Source organism: Mytilus trossulus, chromosome 6, assembly GCF_036588685.1.
Source record: "Mytilus trossulus isolate FHL-02 chromosome 6, PNRI_Mtr1.1.1.hap1, whole genome shotgun sequence".
In the NCBI taxonomy this organism is placed as follows: domain Eukaryota; kingdom Metazoa; phylum Mollusca; class Bivalvia; order Mytilida; family Mytilidae; genus Mytilus; species Mytilus trossulus.
Window position 1 is genome coordinate 54,360,129 of NC_086378.1, and position 16,995 is coordinate 54,377,123.

At 32.1% G+C, this 16,995-nt stretch overlaps 1 protein-coding gene across 2 annotated transcripts in view; it reads left to right on the forward strand.

Annotated features, from left to right (window-relative positions):
• Positions 1-2,868: 2,868 nt before the first annotated feature.
• Positions 2,869-16,995, forward strand: part of LOC134721540 (uncharacterized) — a 56,937-nt gene continuing 42,810 nt past the window's right edge. The window contains exon 1 of one of the 2 annotated variants that reach the window (XM_063584620.1): positions 2,869-3,068. The gene's annotated coding sequence lies outside the window, so the exon portion shown is untranslated. Of the gene's footprint in view, positions 3,069-9,195; positions 9,220-16,995 lie in introns of those variants that run through there. The other variant, XM_063584624.1, reaches the window with a different exon arrangement.

Genomic DNA, 16,995 nt, shown 5'->3' on the forward strand with positions numbered 1-16,995 from the left:
AGGAAATTTAGAGGACAAGATACAGTCTTCAACAACGTACAGGTGTCCATTATTTGTGCAATGCGTGAAAGCTCTGAAAAGTCCCGTAAAAAATTTACAAAAGTATAAAAATAATGAGATGTGGTATAATTGTCAATAAGACACATAGTGTTCATCATTCTAAATATACCAACAGTTTGAATAACTTAGTACATGTCATTTCAACTGATCGGGCGGAGCTTACGTTTTAATTTGCGTAAGGACAGTCTATTTGAAGATGTGCGTGATAAGGATGATTGCCGTTATAATTATTACTGATTTCTAATCACCTATCAGTGTCATTAAAGGAATTTACAAAAGAATAACTGGACACTTCATTGATGAGTTTATTCTAAAACACCTATCTTTAGATGGACTAGTTTATTATGAGCGAACCGGTTAAACTCCGCCCAGTCAAGTGAAATAAATTGAGTAAATACATGTACGACTTTTACGCAGACATATTTTTAAGGAATTACGAATTGACAACTCATTCGTTCTTGGTAAAGCAAAAAACTCTGATTAGAACAAGTGTTATTACGACACTATAATATTGATTTATGTTTTTATTGACAACATATTTATAACATCAGTAGGATGTATATTTAACAGAATATCGGAATTCACACTCTTCCCGTCAGAGATGGCAACAACTGTGTGTGTGTTAAAAGGGGATGGGGGATCATTTGAATTGGTAACGGGTAGTTCTATTGATATCAAACTCCTGCCATGATAAGCTCGTGCGTTGTCTTATAAACCCCTTATAACTGTGAAAAATATAGAGATTTTCTGAAAAGATATGCTGCTTGAGTTTACTCTGTGTGAAATATTTGCCGCTGGATGTTTTTTTAATTAACAACCAATCTAATATAATGTATAATTTAAAAGCTCGTCCGCAAAATGCGTGCGATGATTCAAGAGTATAATTCTAAAAGACTTTTATAAATAGATTGTATACAGAATAAATAACAAAACTTAGGTGACTTGGATGGAGAGTTGTCCCATTGGCACTCATTCTACATCGGCTTATACATGAATCTATAATTATGAATCATTATATAATGAAAAGTCCTTGTCTTAAGTTTGGGGGAAGGAGGGTGGGGGGGGGGGGGGGGGGATATAAGCAATTGAAAATTTGGTAGGAATGTGATTTTCATTAGATTTAAATACATTCAACTGTGCCCTTAAACAAAGTAAATTTGATATTTTTTTTTATTTATTGTTGGTGTTTAGGTGATACAATGTACATTGCTGTCTTATTCAGGTTTGGCATAAGCCCCCTTTTTTACACCACCTCCACAACCACCACCACTCTTCGATATTTAATAATTGAAGGGAAACGTCTGCATTTTCCCCTATATGGAAAAATCGACAATCGCATTACAAGATTATTTAAGTAAGCACATTTACATCGGATTCCGCTTTAGTATCAATATGTATTGGTTTGGAATTCCCTTATATGTTAACATGGAAGATTTCATATATATTTTCAAATATAATTCACCTATATAAAACCAGACAGATGTGGTACATGTATGATTGGCAATGAGACGACAATTTACCATCGTTAGAATAACGTGGTTGTAAAAAAAAGAATATTTTTAGATCACGTATTGCCTAACACATTTTGTTGTAATTTTTCTAGGATAAAATTTGAAAAAAATAGGCAGGACAGGAGTTTTGAGTAAAAAAAAGGCAGGATGAACAACTTTGTAAAAAAAAAAGGCAGGATGACAATTTGTGTAAAAAAAGTCAGGATCAACTAGTAAAAAAAAGGCAGGACCGAAAAGAGTAAAAAATAAATAGGCAGGACAAAGATTACAATTAAAAAAAAAGCAGGACAACATTTTTCATCCTAGCCCCCCCCCCCCCCCCCCCCCCCTCCCCTAAAAATCAAATGGTAGCTCCCCTATTTCAAAATTATTACTTATATATGAGGTATGATGCAATATGTATAATTTTAACGAAAGTTTAGTCCTCATACGATTTTTGTTTTAAACATTCGGTTGATACTCAGCTGAATGAATATGTTCCGAGAACACAGCTATTTCGTAGTGCATCTGAGGCATAAGGCATGTGGTAATAAATTTGGAAGGGGTGTAAAATAAATTTTTCCACTGTCTTCATTAGGGACTATATTCGTCACTGTCTGTAAGATATACTAGTAATGATAAGTTTTAACTAAGTAAATCACACAAGTCAATTTCTTTTGTACAAAATTAAACCATGCAAAGAGTTTCAGATTCTATAAAATGTGTTAAAAAAAGTGTGTGCAAACGACGAATAACACGTTTTGTACGGTGGAAGAATGCGGCCACAAAAGAAGAAATATGTTGTTCCCTCAGAATGCTATTTGCGTTCCATAGAATGCGCGTTCCATAGAATGCAGTATTGAAAGAAGAGAACAACCTATTAATTTCAAAGGGTGGTACGGTTTTTCTTCCTAAACAAATATTTTGATCCCTAATTTGTTAAAAAATATATATTGTGGTTTAGCAGATGACAAAATAAAATATATTCTGAATACAGATTTTCTCCATTCCCTCGAGTGTTAAATTCTGAAAATAAAATTATCCCAAATCAACGTAATTTTTCAGGTAACCAACATAAAGAAAAGAAATACAACACCAGGAACTATAATTTTAAATTTTACAGTACAGAAAAAAAATATTGCATTTTGAAATAACGTCCCATTTGTCAGACAAATGTGGGTCAATGACTAGTTTAATGTCTACTACCAAAGGCACTGAGATTACTTTATTAGCATAATAATCACATAACCGTTTTATTATCAGTAAATTGTCGTGATATGCATCAATGAGCAAACAATTGAAGTGTGAATATTACAGAAAATTATATTTCTGCCGATATGTTCTAGCGGATGGTCGCCACATAATTTGCGGTTTGGACAGATCGGCTACGAGCATTTGCGGTTGGAATTTCAAAATGGATTTTATTTCTAATTTTGTTTGATTTATCACCAGTTGTCGAGTACTTTTCGGATTTTTACATTTCCAGGAATTTGACAAGTTGAAACAAAAGAGCATTTGGTAAGTGATTTGCTTTTACATGAGTGGTATAATTATGAATATGATTAACTGTCAATTATATGCATGTACATGTATGTTTTATTTTTTGTCTGCTTTTGATGCATGTTTTAGAGTTATTTTTGGTTTTCAGTTTTTATATTATTTTAATTGATTTACGGCTAGTTGTTCTTTGAGAAGTATTATATATACTTTACGCTGGTTGACTAATAACATTTTTATTTTTAAAAAATCGCAATATAGTACAAACGGTATACATATCAATTGATCTTTTATTAAAATATTTAAAAAAAAATAAACCGGGACCATTATGAATGTAAATTAAATAAAAAAAAAAAAAAATTTAAAATCACGACAGTACATTGTACTTCGTGGTTAATCGGTTTAAAGGAAAGACAATTTTAGAATAAGATTATTTCTGAATATCTTTTTTTCGGTTAACAGGAATTTACTGATAAAAAAAAGAAATGATGATAACGTAGTTTTTCGTATTTATAATTCTTGATTCTTGTGACTATATCAAACCCACAGCTTCTTACTTTAAACGTTTAAATGATGGCAATGTCATGTAAGATTTTTGATATTTTAAAATCAATAATTTATTCATAAATGCTCCTACAATATCATTTAAGTTATGCAGCAATTTGAATACTCGGCCTATCTTTTACTTCAAGAAACCAGTTCATTCTTTTTTTTAATACATCAAATGTTTGTAAACTTTTTATCTACTTATTAAAATTGTCTTAATGCCAATGCTAAATTGGGGACAATATTAAGTATAGCTACAGGACTATAAACTACAAACTCCAACCGCTTTCATTCAGTTCGATGACGTTTTACAATGGTAAAGTTGGACCTTTTGGATTATAGCTCTTCATCTTTTATATAAGCCTTGGATTTCAAATATTTTGGCTACGAGCATCACTGAAGAGACATGTATTGTCGAAATGCGCATCTGGTGCAAGGTAATCGGTACCGTTAATTTTATTGTCATACATGTACCTGTTTTATTTTATTTTTTAAATTGTTTTTTTAATATTTTAGATGAATCATAAAAAAAGATATGACAGAAGACGTTTTTAATGTGTGCACAAGTATTACATATAATAACCGTGTACAAAAATAATAAAGTATGTAAAATATGACATAACGAGTTGTTCAGAAATTGTGTTGTTACAAACGCTACATACAAATATTTTTAAGCCTGCGGTGTTCGATCTTACAGCGTTTATAATCGTTGTATGAAGTTATAAATATAATGGCGACATGATTTTTTTTCTGTCATTAATAATAGGGAAATTTTCTTCATTCTTTTCTTTAACATTTCCCTGAACAAGCATTTTAGTACGATCACATGGGAACTCTTCTCTGAAGTTAGAAAGGTGCTAATCGGCTGTCAGTGAAATACACTTCCCACCTGCACTGCTAGTACACTAATGGACATTATAGTATAAAACTGGATAAGGTCATGACCTCTGATGCTGATACATAAACTTTAATGTGTCAATGACTGACCTACTCTTGTTACTTACATGTATTTAAAATTTATTACAAAGGAGTACGAACAAGAAAGTAAAATAGCTCCAACGCAAAACACCAAAAATAAAAATAGCATCAACAACAAATATTTGATAACTAGACCGAAATAATAAAAAAAAAAGTAGCCAAATAAAAAAAATCAAATTTAGAAATAGAAAAGGACAGAATTTAAGTATGTTCCATTAGATTTTTCCAAACAAGATGTTTGAAAAGCCCGAGTCGTGATCAAAGTGCTGACGGTGACAAACTACAAATAGCCAGACACGTTTTATCGGTACCTTTTCGTGTGCAGTTGCGGTTACGATAATCAATAATAAAACTCAAATATGTTAACATCGTCCGCACTAAGATTGTATGATATTAGGTGTAAGTAAAAGCCCATAAGGTTAATGTTATGAAATCTGTGGTTTTTACGTTGTTTAATATTAAATTGAGTCATTGTCAAACGAATGTACTGGTAGCTTGTGGGTAGATGGTATCTCTTCTTTATCAACCGCTTTTTCAAGCATTGACATACAGCTTCAGGGTCTTATATGACTTTGAAAATACTGTTTGTGCATGTCTTCAAAAAATGGTCACGTCACACAAGAGCTTGCATTTAGTCCTTCACATGGTGACTTGCACGTACAAGGCTATTTTAATAACTGTAATTGGATAATTTTAACATTTTCGTATTCAGATTAAGAAGTAAGCTGGTTCATTATATCCCATTTTCCCCATCATTACTGATCGTATTGATCCATTAAAAAAATGGACGGGTCCAGCAATTGAAAAACAATCTATTTAACCCAGCAACATGACCACAGACACTTGTGTAAAACTTTATTTTTTCTACATAACTTTATATAACGGGCATATAGAAAAATAAGTTCTGAGACAAGTGCCTGTGAACATATTAATATCTTGCCTGCTTATATGGACCTTTTCAGTGTATTTTCACATTATAATAATTTCAATACGTTATACAGCTTATAGGCATACATGTACATGTACAGGCGTATTGATAATAAAATATGAATATATTTCAATACACATACATACTACATGTACTAACCTTAAATATATTATATAATAGTTTTTGTCATTTCAAGACTTTGGCGATGATGGCACCTTTCTTTAATAGCTTCAATTTTATTTAGTATGATTAATTATAGACATTATAATAATTCACACAATTTCTAGACTTGGGACGATTTATTATAAGTACTATTTTTTATACTATCCACTTTTGACTCCGGAGTTTATAATTTTTCGACAAGTGACTTTCTCTCTGGTAATACATCCTGGTACTCGGTCAACCAAGAGCAGCGTAAAGAAGTAAAATAAAGCTTTTAATAGGCACGTTTTGGGGAGGGAATAAACAGTTTTATGTTTTCATTATATATGACAAATCAATTGAGAAAATCAATAACCTATCCTTCCAAAGTGAATTACTTCTTTGGCCTGCTCGTAAATGACGGAGTACCAGGATGTGTAACCACAGATAAGATAACATGAAAAAAAAATATATAATCTGTAGTCAAATGTCGGTTGTTACATTTAAAAAAAAATCTATTTACCCTTGTCTATTGTTGGCGAATAGATTTTGGATCATGATCTCAATTCCCTTTATTAGCTGACCTGGCCCGAAGGACCAAGTAAACTTTTCTCATCACTTTGCGTCCGTCGTCGTCTGTTAACTTTTACAAACATCTGCTCCTCTGAAACTACTCGGCCAAATTCAACCAAACTTGGCCACAATTAGCATTGGGGTATCTAGTTTAAGAAATGAGTCCGGTGACGAACAACCAAGATGGCCACCATGGCTAAAAATAGAACAAAGGGGTAAAATGTAGATTTTGGCTTATAAATCTGAAACCAAAGCAATTACAGCTAATCTGGCATGGGCAAAATTGTTTACATAGTCAATATCTAGCTGCCCTGAAATATTTAGATGAATTGGACAACCGGTTGTTGGGTTGCTACCCCTGAATTGGTAATTTTAAGGATTTTTTGCCGTTTTGGTTATTATCTTGAATATTATTATTGTTAAAAATAAACTGGAAACAGCAATAATAATCAGCAAAGTAATATCTACAAATAAGTCAACATGACCAGAATGGTCAGTTGAACCCCTAAGGAGTTATTGTCCTTTATAGTCAATTTTACCATTTTTTTCTAAATTTTTTGTAATCTTTTACAAAAATCTTCTCTGAAACTACTTGACCAAATTTAATCAAACTTGCCCACGATTATCATAGGGGTAACTATTATAAAAAATGTGTCCGATGACCCGGTCAGCCAACCAAGATGGCCGCCATGGCTAAAATAGAACATAGGGGTAAAATGTAGATTTTGGCTTATAATTCTGAAACCAATGCATTTAGAGCAAATCTAACAAGGGCTGAAATTGTTAATCATTCAAGATCTATCTGCCCAAAATGTTCAGTTGACCCCGCAAAGGGTGTTTGCCACTTATACATTTGTAGTCAATTTTACCAATATTTCTTAAATTTTTGTAATCTTTAAAATAATTTACAAAAGCCTTCTTCTCTGAAACTACTAAGACAAATGTAACCAAATTTGTCCACAAATATCAAAAGAGTATATAGTTTAAAAAATGGATCCGATGATCCTGCCTACGAACCAAGATGTCAGACATCGCTTAAACTAGGACATAGGGTAAAATGCAGTTTTTGGTTTATATCTCTGAAACTGAAGCATTTAGAGAAATCTGACCGGTGGCAAAAATGTTCATCCGATTTAGATATATCTGCCATGAAACTTCAGACAAATTCGACAACCAGTTAATTTTAAACAATGAATAATGATTTTAACCATGATTTCAAAAACATCAGTAAACATAGGTGAGCCACACAGGCTCTTTAGAGCCTCTAGTTTCTAAGAATCAAGCTGCTTAAAAATGGATTTTGATTTTGCCATTTAGTTAGAGACCTTCCGTTTTGAATTATCCTCGGAGTTAAGATTTTTTCGTGATTTTACTTTTTTCTCTCTAGACGTGTATTAAACTTTTTGACAGTTATTTGCTTCCTAGATGAGCTTTTATATACCCATCATCACCTTTTATTCACATCCAAAGATACCCATCGTCTGCCCTGATTATTGGTGTCTCAATCAACTAACCACTGGAATAAACGGCTATCTACTGTGGATTCATTACTATTCGTTGGATATCAATTTTCGTGGTTATCGTGGGTACAGGTGAACCACGAGTTTAAATGTTCAACGAACTAAAGATTTTCTATTAGGTTGTAAACAGACTGTGGCAAAACCATGAAATCATATATCCACGAAAAGGCAAGATTTCTGCAATCCACGAAAATTGGTACCCACGAAAATTAACGAATCCACAGTAATTCAACTAATTCATAGTTATACTACATAAACGTATAGTTGTTTGATTGTATTTGTGAAGTTAAATTATGGGAACAGCAATCATATCATGTTTTCTGTGTATAACACATAATTTGTAACTTATTAAGAATTATGCGTTTCATGTGTACATATGTATTTTTATCATTATGGTCAAAAGTCAAAAGTCAATTTTACCACATAGTTAACGAAACAAAGACAGAAATTGTGTTTTCCATAATCTAAAATAGAATAATGTATTTAATGTCACTGTTATTTACCAAAACCAATTGTACTTTAAGTATTGTATCATAGTTAAACATACAAGAGCACGTGACTTATCGCGCGGTCAATATCACTTTTCTTCAGGTGAAGATGCTGTTTTATTCTTGTTTAGAAACCCATACTTAAATAATACATTTGTACCAATGTTACTGATCCGGACCATATGAGTATTTGGACCATACGCGTATGGTCATGACCATATGCGTATACTCATATGGTCCGACCATGTGCGTATTATAAATCATATGGTCCGGAACATAACTACTACAACTTATATACGATTTTCATGTTCAGATGTAGTGTTATTCAAATTTTAAGTTGCTATTTAAAAGAGCATTATATCAATGTGTGCTCCGCGTTGAAGGCCTCGTGATGTTTTTTATATTTGGTTAGACACCGTCACACTAAAAGGGTGTGAATCAATTTTGATATGCATGAATGGACTTTTGTTATGAACTTAATGCCCACATCATCGAGCCATTCTTTTTCATGTGTTTATGTTATATATCCGTCTTAAAAACAAACAAAAAACTTTAACGAAATATTCTACGCATTGAAAATAATTAACTTTATGGGGAACTAAAATCTTTGGTTTCTTAGAACATCAAAAATACATCAACTTAACTGTGTTCGATAGAAAACGCACGTTTTTGTCTTATTGATTGCATGTACTTTTAAAATGTTGTTGTCATCACTGGCCTGGTGCACTTTTACAAACATAATCAACAATAATGATGCGTCATTTTCACAGAACATCTTTGTATCAGTGTTAGATGCACTAATCGACATTAAGATCACGGATATTGTTCGTAATTTTCTCCTCTTTTTTTGGGGTAAAATTTCTCTCTGAATGAATCATTTGTCTCGTGAACAGAAGACTACGAATGTAGCACGTTTCAAGTGTGTCTAAGTGAAACTTTCGGAACATGACTTTAGCTGGTAATAAACCTTTATTCCACTGAATTTCAAAATAGCGCAGGTATGTCATTTTGCAGATTGGCAATTTATTCATTTATTTTATCTAATTGCACTGTAATCGTCTTTTAGTCAACACTCTGTCCGCTGTAGAAATGATGCCGTTTGGGACATCTAGATTTTTGCATGTTCAGGTTTAAAATAATTCATGACGTCTGGGCAAAATGTGTCATGCCATACGGAATTTCTAAACCAAATTGACCAGGTTTTGACACGGGAAAAGGTAAAGACCCCAATCAGTTTAAAGTCAAAGTGTAGGTCACATCAGCTATTGAAACACTAAAATTTAATAAAAAATGGTTTTCAGATGTTATATTTTGAAAATATTTAATAACATTTACGAAACATTAAGTTAGTTCGATAACGACAAATACAACAAATGTATGAAAGGAAAACCGCAAATAATATATGATTCGTCTATGGGTCAAAAGTAGAGGTCAAAAGAGCTGCGTCATTTTAATTTCGAATGATATCTATGATAACATATGTCCAACTGTTAGCAACATGGTTTGATTTTGCACCATATTGGGATCAAGACGTCTAATGAACAAAGGGCCAATAGAATAAAAGGCAAGATAATAACAGCTTCTCCTAGAATAAACTTTGGCAAAATTTGGTTTCAACAGTTAGTTCGATTTGTGGTGAATTTGTTTTCAACAGTAAGTTTGGTGTGTGGTGGATACTGCATCGCGATCCAATTGTTATTTGGGGTTTTCAAATCATATATAAAGTAGTATTTGATAGATAGAAATATAAACATAATGTCGTATCTATATATTTCGCTTAAATTGACGGTAGATATAATATGTTGTTGCATTGGAAAATATTTCTTGTACGTATAAACCATAAATATATCGCAACTCAGCACTAAAATTTGGCGATATTTGGAACGTTTGAGTCTCATGCAGTTTTTCGGTTTATATACATATCATAGAAATTGGCTGCTGGAAAAAAAAGGCTGCTAAAAGTGGCTCATATCCAAATATAGCAGTCATCACGTAACTTTTGTGACGTCACACATTATCCATATCAAGCCCAAGTAAATTGTATAGAAATGCATAGTTTAATTTTCTAGTATGTCCCTTCCAAATTGATTTGAGAATAAGCTATTTTCAGAAAATCTGCTATTATTTTTCAAGATGGCGACCAGATTGACAGCGTGGGGCGACATGGTAAAAATATAATTTGTACGATTTTTACAATGAAAATTAAATAACTGTAAGATGCTCGCGTTTTCAGTCATTGTCTTACCTTAAAGAAGCATGTAATCGAACATTGGTTCCTTTTTATCAAGCTTAAACATGCTGTTGCTTTTTTTTTAAATTTAAAAAAAATGGCGAACAAATAATTTTCAAACGTAGAGGATGTTCGACACTTATTTTGTTAATGCACATAATTCAATTTATTTTCACTGTTTATATTGCAATTAAATATGACACGTTATTGTAACTATAAGAATAGCCGTAAACATAGCTAGATTAAGGAGATATTAATTAAGTCATAACATCAACGTGATCAAAGAAAACAAACATGGCACCTAATCACGATGTAAGTTTTGACAATACCCATGTAGATGCATGTTTTGACAATACCTATACCGGTTAGTGTTGTCCGATTATCAATGAAATTCTTTGCAATATTATTTTATATTTATAAAAGAAGACATCGAATGGATATAAACCGAGGTGATCTAAATATATTTTTTCAATTTTCTTTAAATAATTCATCAGGTAAACAGTAAAAAAAATCCTAATTAAACCAGTCATATGCAGAGTTATCGAACGTTATTATGACTGTAATAGTTGCATATGGCCAGCTTGAGTCTAGTCAACTCAGCCTGTGTATCCATGATGCTACTGATTTTATTTATTCATTTGTGTCTATCAGTTTTGCCCTCTTCTACCTGTCATTTTGAATATATTGTTGTTCATGATAATTTACGTGTTCTTCAAGTCGGTAAATATGCAAACACGTACATTTTTTAATGAAAATCATCCCCTGAAATAATTTGAAAACATTCTAAATTGACCAGAGATTTATTAGGGTATGCATATACATGTATATCACGTGTGTATGTTTTGCTCAGGTCATGGCGTGCATGCATACGACGAATTCCTAGGACGTGTATGGCAGGGTTGTTCGAACCATGCACGGGAGTGCTACCGAGGCCATTATTAGTGTTGCCCTCGTCTTAAATTATCTCTCTCCTTTATAACGGGAGATTTTTATATTTATAACCTTGCGAAATTGTGATAATTATAATATATCTCTTCTTTATAATGGTAGATTTATACACTTATAACCTTGCGAAATTCTGATAGTTAACTATATCGTATTTGAATGGCATCTCAATAAATCTAGATCGGAATGAGAAATCGACAGTCGTACAGAAGTTGTTGCCCTTGTCTTGAACTATATCTCTCCTTTATAACGGTAGATTTATACACTTATAACCTTGCGAAATTCTGATAGTTAACTATATCGTATTTGAATGCCATCTCCATAAATCTAGATCGGAATGAAAAATCGACAGTTGTACAGAAGTTATAATAAACTATCACATAAATATTAGTAAAATGATAAATGTTAAAAGCATAATTGTCAAGAGTAATAATTGACTATCAATCAACCTGTGTCTCTGAGGTCGTTCACTTTTCAATATTATAACATGTTTTTGTGGGTGAAGATTTATACTTGAGATTACTTTAAATCAAAAGCAAGAATAACTAACTCAGGTTCGAAATCGATCATTGACGTTTTTTCATCATCTTTTTTTTTTATATATTTTATACACATTTTTAACTCCGTATTGACTTTCACGTGCTTAGGTATGGTGTGATTTTTTTAAAACTAGATGAAGAATTAGAACTAAGTTGGGTTTATTTAAGATTGGTTGTATCTTGATGTTTTATTTCACAGTATTTAAAGTTGTTACTGTATTCCAATCACCGTGTTCGTCCGTCTGTTCGTTCTTCTTTAAATCAAACAAAAATGTTCGTCAAACTTTATTGGGAAACAACTGAAGGGAATGACTTTCATCAGCGGCGTTTGAGTACTTCGTGGATCTATTAGGAAGCTCAATTCCTGTTAACAGATCAAACATTGACATTTTTCAATATACTGACTGAGGTTTTAAATTATTTTTTTCGTTAGCATTTACTGATCAAAATGACTACTAGTACTTGTTTGTATCAGTCACATGTGTGTGACGTCAAGAACTTTAATTCGACCTAAAGAACGTTGACCTAGACATATCACCAATGTTATAATGAACCCATCGATGTTGATATTTGAACCGATAGTCATCTTTCAATATGAAGGGAACCTGTGTGATGACCAGTTATGGCGAACAAATGGCGATAAGGTGTATTTAATTTTAAATATTTAAAACTCTCGGAGAGCCTCGCGTTTAAAATTTGAAACCTTACCTGTCGCGAATGGATAAATATCGTATCACTCTTTGCAGTGGTACTAGCATCGATAATTATCTGTCAGACTTCTCCTTCCTGATTTCAGATACCCACTTCCTGTTTATAAATATTTTGAATTACGAGTAAGTGTACTCTTATCACGACAATGCGTGCATTAAATATTTATTGGTGAACTTCAATGATTTTTTTGTTGATTGTAGACATTTGCACTTTATGTTAAATATTTACCACAAATGTGAATGCACTTACAAAATGGAAATTATTATCAAAACCGACAATTTACAACATGCTCATTTCATTTTCCTGGTAAAATTAGGGAAACACGTGCCATATACCTTTCTGTTATTTTCTTTCATAAAAATAAAAGTGAAAACAAAGTCGGTATTTGGAAAATAGACTACAGAACTCGTAAGTTCGTTTAAACCAATATATTTTTAAATAAGGGTAAATCGTTTAATAGATAGTTTAGCATTGACATAATTTGAGTCTGATTTATTTCCCCTTTGCGACCATGTTTAAGCCTCGGTCACACCTTACTTTTTTGTTATCCGTTAGGCGTCCGTTCGAGCTATCCGGTAAGGTGTGACCGAGGCTTTAAGGACACACGGGTCGATTTTCTTTTTTAACAAACAAAGTTTTACATTGTCGTACACTCAAGTTTGACAAAAGATTCTTAGACAACAATCCTGATAAATTAAACACAGTCAGGTCTTAACAGATTCAGTATTTTTCTAAGATCTGGCGTTCAATATCACAGTTGAATCTGGTTGTTTTATGAAGGAATTTGCTTACATTGGCCTACAACATGACGACAAAGGGGAAAACTTTAGCCAAACTTGAGTCAATTGAAATTTATCTATATGGTCCTATGTTATAATTGTGTGTTGTGAGGTTACTGTCAAATGTATTTTTTAGTCATATCTCTTTACAGAATCAAAGTTTATGATGATTTTAAAATGTGAATGAAATTAAAGTTGTTCGTTAAGTTAACGTTTCTGTTACAATGCAAAATTTCAAAATGTTTGAAAAACATGTATGCACATTTAAAATTTAAATAATGTTATAACAAAACATAGGTTAAAAAGTCTGAAGTAATAAAATTTGACTATATATATGTATGTTAAAACTTAAAAGTAAAAAAACAATCAGTCCATTAAAACGTTGTTGGTCGTCAATAAAGAGCAGTATACATTCTATGTGATAAAATTAAATTAGTATGTAAAAAATAAAATTCAAAAATGACAAGGTAAATTATACAATCTTATAATGACATTGTGACCTGTCAATCACCTGTCGAAAAGTATTGAGCATACTTTCACGTTCAGTAATTGATCATTATTATATGGACATCTTTATCTATTTATGTAGATTTTTAAAAATATATATTATGCGAGATGCACGACGAATCATCTCCATGCTGAGAGGTATACACGAGCTATGTTCGTGGTTATGCGACTGCTACATACACTGATGATAACATATGTCATTTCGGGGCCTTTTATAATAGCTGACTGTGCGGTATGGGCTTTGCTCATTGTTAAAGGCCGTATAATGACATATAGTTGTTGATGTACAAATGTATGTGTCATTTGGTCTCTTGTGAAGAGTTGTCTCTTTGACAATCGCACCACATCTTTTTTATATTAACACAAGCCATGCGTATTCAAGCACACGTATAAGGACTGTTGAATGCTTACATTTAACCAGCCATGAGTAGTTTATATATATATAGTATTGATGCTGATCTTAAAAAATGGCAAGACAAAACTTAAATGTAAAAAGATGTGACATTGTTAATCGCATTCATATTTTAATTGTATACAAAAACTTTCACTCTGTTCCAGAAAATGTGTTTGTTGCTACTTGTCTGAACAGAAGACATCTCATATTCAGTGTATTTTTATTACCCCAAAAAATGTTATCATATGTAAATTTTGATATTTGTTGTTATGGAGTATCAAAAAAAGCATATCTTCTTTTTTACATCCTTTTACAAGTTTTTCAAACACAAACGATTAATTTGTTTTGGAATAAATCATCGTTAAGCCGGCAATGTCTTTAAAAAAAAACTAATAACTATCCAATACAAAGGATTTTAGGAAAGCTACTATTTGTCATATTGCAAGCTTTTTTGAAAAGCTACTTGTTTTCCAATTCCAAGCTTTATAGAAAATTGCAACTCACGACAGCCTACTAAAGTCTATACATAATCGAAACAAAAGTCGACTACTATAATCTAAACTGATATTTGACGCCATGTCGTGTGACAAAAACTGATGAATCGTCAACTTTATAGTTTTAGACTCGCGTATTAAAGAATCTGGATGCTACGAGAATCGGTGTTTAAACATCTTTAAACAAAATAAAATTTATCTTATAATTTTGTTTACATTTCCTTCGTCCGAACAAGAAATATAACGACAGGATTAAGGTACATTTTCTCATTAAAAAGCTTATCAATCAAAATTGTGTTATGCAACTTAATGCTTTGATCACGTCTCTTGCAATTAGGGTTATAATGACAGTTTTTATGTAGTTACCCGTGTTAAGTTAAGAAAACTACGAAGAATTCAAAATTTAAGCATCAATCTGAAGTTACATTTGAACAAAAGAGATTGATGTAATTTTAACATTTTTTTTACGAATTGCAGGCCTGATAGATTGGCACTTTTTGTTTTTATGACCATAAAGCATTATGTTTCCTGGTCTTTGCGTCCGTCCGTTCGTCCGTTTGTCCTGGTTCAAATTGGAGTTTTTGGTCGAGGTATTATTTTGATGAAGTTGAAATCTAATCAACCTGAAACATAGTTCACGTGTTCCGTATGATATAATGATTATAATGCCAAATTAGAGATTTCCCCCCATTCTCACGGTCCACTGAATAAAGAAAATGATAGTGCGGATGTGGCTTCCGTGTACTGGGGACACATTCTTGTTATATTATACTATAGTGATTTGATATTCATGACGATCGTTTTGACATTCATGTTTCCTTGACCATAGCTATCTTCACGAAGGAATCGGTCAAAATGGTACGGTTTGTAACAATCTGCTTGCAAACAATAATAAAACACCATTCGCACCTCCTACAATCAATTTCCTTGGAAATCAGACGTGGTAAAAGTACCAAAAATTCAGAATGGCTGTTTATAAAATCATGACGAAGAAAATTTTACAAGCTATCATGTTTTAACATTGTAATACGCTGCTACATTAAATTTATAATTTATAGTCAAAAGTAATCATTGTGTACTCAGACCAAATACCGAAAAATAAATTAGGATAACAAATTTACATTTTATTTTAGTAATTTGTAACCATATGGTAGGTTGTCTTTTACATTGATTGAACTTTTCAACTTACAGTCTTTAATAGTATTTTTGCGGCAATATTATTTTGCGGTTTAAACATTTATAACTTCTAAAATAGTATATCCCGACATCTGCGATTGTAATAACAAAAGCGACGCTAACCACAAAAGCATGTGACATACATGTAGAGAGGTTCACCTCTGTGGTAATCTGTGCTTTACAGCTTGTAATCACATTTTCTAGACAATGTACTTGAATATACTCCTAAAAGAATTTTTAGACTAAATTTGAAGTATGAACAATTTTAAAAATGACTAAATAAAAAAAAAAATCTGTTTATGAAAAAAAAATGAAAAAGTTCTGGTATACACTGAATGTCCAACGTGCAGTTATTTAAAATTATTTTCTTCTCGAATAGACATTTATTTCTTAAGATGCTATTCTAAATTCCTTTTTTAGGCGTAAATTATAAAAAAAAACACCTTTGATGACGTGCTCGCAGTCACAAAACTATCTAACAATAAAAAAAATGGAGACGTGTCAGATTCAAAACTAAATTATTGAAATATCAACAAATAATAAAAATTTCTTTGACATCATCTTCTTTCATCTATATGTACATGTAGCTGGTGAGATCTTTTAAAATGTAACTCACAAAATTTCAAATATTGTATTATTTATGCACCAGGTGGCACTAATAGTATACTCAATACAAGGGCTCAAATTTGATTATAATTCTTTAAAGCGTGCAGATGATCATATATGGCGGCCATCTTCTTGAATATTCAATTTGGCACATGGATAATTTTATGACACTAGTATCACTCGTTCTTTATAACTGTAGCAATCGGACTCTTTTTAATGGAAGCATTTGCTCTAATTATATAACTTGTAACCTATCATTTAGTTATAAACACACTTTATGCATTGCCCTTTTGGAACGGATGGGTAAAGAATGGGATATGTTTTCTCCATACATATCAACCGAAATGATCTTTCTCTCATAGAAGAAATTCCTTTTACAAATGGGCATATTTA